Source organism: Aristolochia californica, unplaced genomic scaffold (genome assembly GCF_029961685.1).
Source record: "Aristolochia californica isolate CCGP_79_NKW_82.1479 unplaced genomic scaffold, dmAriCali1.0.hap1 SCAF_6, whole genome shotgun sequence".
NCBI lineage: Eukaryota > Viridiplantae > Streptophyta > Magnoliopsida > Piperales > Aristolochiaceae > Aristolochia > Aristolochia californica.
This window is the reverse complement of record NW_027182257.1, coordinates 32754179-32759826: the sequence shown is the minus strand read 5'-3', so window position 1 is coordinate 32759826 and position 5648 is coordinate 32754179.

Here is a 5648-nt window from a genome sequence, read left to right as displayed (position 1 = left end):
TAGACTAGCAGAAGATCCTATGGATTCAAATACAAAATTATCTGTAGGCACTGGAGAAGATGTGGATATTAGGAAACATCAAATACTTATGGGGAAACTTATTTATCTCTATGTAACAAGGTCGGATATCTCATATGTAGTAAGTGTGGTAAGTCAATACATGCACAAACCACAATTTACTCATTGGCAAGCAGTGGAAAGAATATTGTGATATTTGAAAGGAACTCTAGGAAGAGGGCTTCTCTATAAGAACCATGGTGACTTAAACATAGAAGGGTTCTTAGATGCAAATTGGCCGGATCCCCGGATGACAAAAAAATTACTTCGAGATATTGTATAGTGGTTGGAGGAAACTTGGTTACATAGAGAAGCAAGAAGTAGAATGCAGTTGCAAGGTCTAGTGCAGAAGTAAAATACAAGGCCATGGCACACACAGCCAGTGAGCTTCTATGGATCAGGTCCCTTCTCACTGAATTGGGATTCTATGAAGGAACTTCTATGGATTTATATTGCGATAATCAAACGAAAATTCATATCACCTCAAATCCGGTCTTCCATGAAAGAACAAAACACATTGAGGTGGACTACCACTTTATACGAGAAAAATTCCAAGATAGCATATTATTTCTCAAACATATCTCTTCACAAGGATAAGTTTCAGACATCCTCACAAAACTAGTCACTCATAAGATCTTGTCCACCATTTGCAGGTTGGGCATCGATGATGTTTTCTCACCTCCAACTTGAGGTGGAGTGTTAGAAGATGGGCTCAAGCCCACACGAATATGGAGAAAGCCCACAAGTCCAAGAGGCGTGGCATGGTTGTAAATAATGTGTCATCTCATAAGGATGACACAAGGGTGTAATTAGTCAGGGTGAACATGTCTACTTATATCTTTTCTCATGTAAAGCTTGTAACCCTAACAGCATTGTAAGCTTTATAAATTCCTCTCAAAAACTATAAATAGAGGCCCTTGGCTAGAGGTAGAGCATTAAGCCCTCTCCTCTTCTCACAATTCATGGAAGACTTTCTCCCTTAACCTAAGCTTTCTTTCTCTTTTTCCCTTCTCTCTTCTCTACTTGAGTTCCCTCTTAGCTCTTCTCTTCTCCCTCTCTTATTTTGCTTAAGGTTCCAAACATGGGGTCCTAAATTTAACAGATAAATTGAAGAAATACTTGAGGAAAACAATGATAGTAGCAATCATGCTTTAACCAAAAGGAGACGACTAAGCAACACTCATACCTCCAAACATATCTATAAACTTTAGATAGAAGGAGGTGACAGTGTAACACTCCACTTCAAATCGAGTTTTCAAAGAAAATAATAAGAAATTGCTTATGAAATCAATAATGAGTGTGACCTTCTTGTTTTTGAAAAAAAGGGAGTGTGACAGTAGAACTGTAAACCTAACAAATAAGTTGGACCAAGTATGACCTCAAAGACGTTTCAGAAAGAGGGGTGGGGGGGTGGGGGAGGGAGTATATGTCTAAAAACCTAGAAGTCTATGAGTAAACTCAAGTCACACTATGCATGGAGAAGTAATAGGAGAAAAAAATAGGAAAAATGAGAGATTTTTGAGAAAACTAACCTTTACTACTTCATATATATCTCTTAAAATATAGCTTTGAATCACAAAAGGATGATTTCTAATGAAACTATACTCAAAGATATATGTTTAGAGATATATTTCTCCATATAAAAGTGTCATTCTTGTTGGCATAAAATATCTAAAAAATAAGCATTCTATTATCACTCAAACCTTTCCTCATGCCAACCTTTGAAGTTTAAAATTTCGATTTATCTTTGTAGAAAACCCTGATTGACAAAATTCATTTTGCATTGGAAAATAGAATCAAAATAATTTTGGTCAATATATAATTTATAGCATGAAAATAGTATTATGAAGGTACTAATGTTAAGGGAGAAATGGGTACCGGGAGTGGAAAAAACAATGAAGAAGAAAAAGAAAAACACAAACCTAAACTAATAGAGATGATAGATAAGAAAAGGATTACATCACCCTTGTGAGTTGACCAACTCAATTCATAGAACTTGCTCTGGTACAATGTTGAATTTTTAGATAAGGCAAATAATTCATTGACTTGATTATAACATAGTACAACAAACCTCTATTTATAAGAGAGGAAACAAGTAGAATTATATTACAATTAAACTATCCATGTCCTAGTTACACCCAAAGTCTAATTCTTAAAGACAAGTCCTAAAACAATTAAACACTTGAACATAAATAGAAGACTAACATAATTAAAATACCTTTTAATTGTAACTCTTCTGTGAGACTTTTGTAAGACTCTGCCATAGGAATTGTTGGTTTGTGAGCTTCTTGCTATGTGAGTCATATAAGACTCTTCTACACCTATTCTTCAACAACTTTTATATCTCTTGAATACTTTCTCAAATTAACTGAAATTTTGATTACTCTCTTTTTAAGCTTTTGATTTTCAAATCAAAACTTCTATTCAATTAAGCATCATTTAACTCATTTCGATTTCTATTCTAGTGTAGTTGACCTACTTGGTAGTCTCACCTAGGGATTTTTATGTAACTCTGTTATTGCTTGTAAATTTTATATATGTCTATTAAGAGGCATTTGTAAGCTACATCATAAAGTAAGGAATTCTCGCTCATTAGTTAATTATAGTAAATTGGCTAGTTGTGCTTTGTAAAAAATCCCTTTTGGGTATAGGTCTACGCCTAGAACTGCTTATAATAAGTCCCAAAGTGTTTGGGCAAGTGTTAAAATTGAACCTTTGTGGTTCTAAGTTGTTGTTGTTGTTGGTTTTTCATAATGGATTTAATTCTAGAACAAGAGTTCCGTGAGAGTGGAGTAGCAATCTGAAATAGTGATTGTGAACCACTATAAAAATTTAGGTGTAGTGATTGTGTTTGTGTAAACTTTTTAAAAGTTTAGAAAATTGAAAACTTATTTATCCCCCTTTGTAGACTTACTTGAACAAAACCTTTATCATTCCCTCCTAAAATCATGCAAAGACTCACTTAAACATGTAAACTTCCAATGTTAAAAAATATGACCATTAGGTAAAATGACCTTTTTGACCTCTTCTAAAACTCGATAAAACTAGATAGAAATTCTAAAAAAAGCTTAAAATATATGGCTTGAACTTATAAACACAATGTTAAGTCACTTACAAAATTTTCAGACTTAGTCAAGATTGAAGGCCACGAGTTAATGATTTGAATGTTTATCTATTGATAGTTGACTACTAGACAAGTAATCGATTGTTGGTTCCTTTGCTTTTGGCTTCAGTTATTCTCAAGTATACAGTTGTTGGTTGGCAGTTGACTTCTAAGTAAATTCTAAAATTCTTTGTTTCATCGACAGTCGACTATTATTTAGTAGGTAGTTGACTGCTCATGAGGTGCTTCATTTCATAGTAGATTTTGTGTTTAGGCATTCAACTACTATTTTGGTAATCAACTTCTATGTTATCATCAAAATTAGGTTGAATTAGCACCTTAAGACCACATCTATCTAACAAAGACATGCACGTCATGGATCCCAGATTGAACAAAATAGAAACTCAAGATATCGCAACATTCATCCCCCACCCCACCCCCTTAAAACATCACACCCCTGCAAAACTGAATAAAAAGGGTAAACAAAATATGGGTGACACAAATAAGAAATTTTGAAACCAACATAGATATGATTTTAAATATAAAATAGTGATAACAATCACTAGTAAGAAAAAAAAACTAGCAATTAAAGGACGACAATTAAAAAAACCAACTTAAGGGCAATAAAAAGTCATCTAGGACAAGTTGGCCTAGGTTGACTCATTTCAAGATTTTGATGATAACAAAACTCAAACCAAGTAAGCTAACAAATTTCAATTTATAACATTTCAAATTCATTTCCTCCAAGTGACTTACTTACAAGGTCTATGAGAAAGAACTGACAAATCCAACACAAAACGTCATGTAAAAATGAAGACTCGATCACATTGAAGAAGCACCCTGGAGAGGAATAAATTTTTGAAGACCTAGAATTTAGGCAAAATAGAAAAATCTCAAAACTCTAGCAAAGTAAAGAAATTAGTCATCATATTTTCGAACTTTAGGTATGAATTTGTTTTTGCAGGTAAGGGCATGCAAAATATTTTCAAAATCATGCTTTCAAAGGTCATTCAAATGTTTTGGAATTGTTCATTCAATTAGAATTGGCCTAAATTATGTTTCACACTTAATATTTTACATTGGAAACTACATGATCAATTAACTAGAATGCTAACAAACCAATTTATCAAGATCGATCAATCAACCTCTATAAACATGATCCATTAACTAGAATGCTACAGGGAGAAGTTATAAAGCATGATTGATCAATATTTGTAAGACATGATCAGTCAATTAAAGAACATTCACCTAAAAGCATGATCGATCAACCCTGCACCTCTGGGTTACAAGTCACCTTGAAGCGAAAGCAACAAAAGCATAATACACTTAAGTGAAAGATGAACTCTACAACTCAAACCCCAAGAAAATAACAAATTGAACCTTATACAACAACCTAGACCACCAAGAAGCACAAGCCCAACCCTACAAGTTCAGTTCAAAGCAAGATGCACTTGGCGAAAGAAGAAATTTCACCCGATAACTAGTCAAGCAAAGAATAAGGAAAACTCTAGCAAGTTTAAACATAATATAAGATGCTTTATGCCAATCTCATAGTGGCAACTTCAAAAGGCAGTCATTGACATTATTTGAAACGCAAGTGAAGACAAATATTGTTTACATGAAATAAACAGTAGTGAAGGGCAAAAGAAACTAAATCAAGATCTAATAGACTGGGTCAAGCCTACGAAGCAATAAATGAAGGAGAGCAAAATCTGGTATCCAAATAGAGGTCAAGGCAGAGAAGAAACAAGGGCAAACTACTGCAATAAATATTGATGCCACCAAGGGATGAAAACTAGGAAAGGACTCACTAGTTTACCAAACAAAAAATATCTTTGAAGAAAAAACACTTGTACAAAAGCCAACAAGAAATTGGCGAACATATTTCTATGAGTTGATTGGGTCACTCACAAGCCCTAGATGACTTGCTCTTATACTATGCTGAATTTTGCACAGAGAAAATGTGTGAGAGATTAGGGTTTACAAACCCTTATCCCCTATTTATAACTTAAATAATATTCTAAATTACACCTATGCCCCTACAACTCATAAACCCAAAGGAATTACTTTTTATAGGAACCACTTCCCTACAAAATAAGAAAGCCTAATTAAATCAATATAATATCTTCCAACATAATTTATATGCATGAGCCACACCAATTTTGGAGTCTCATAGCTCGCTATCTTACTAATTGCACGCTTTCCATTGTACTTGTGGGTCGTGTGCCTTTGCATATTCTTCACCATCCCTCACCTTATTTCTTTTCTCCAAAAGTATTTGTATGTATGCTTTGTTCATTATTTGAGTTCTAACCTAAAAAAATTATCTGTCTGATTTATTAAGTGTCTTTTGTTGTTACCTCCAAATTAAGCATATGACATTACACTCCATGCCTCTAGGTTTGGGTTACCTCTATCAAGTAGTATACTAGTATAGAAAATAAAATAAGTCCATAATATACAGAATACCAATGAGCACAGAACGAGA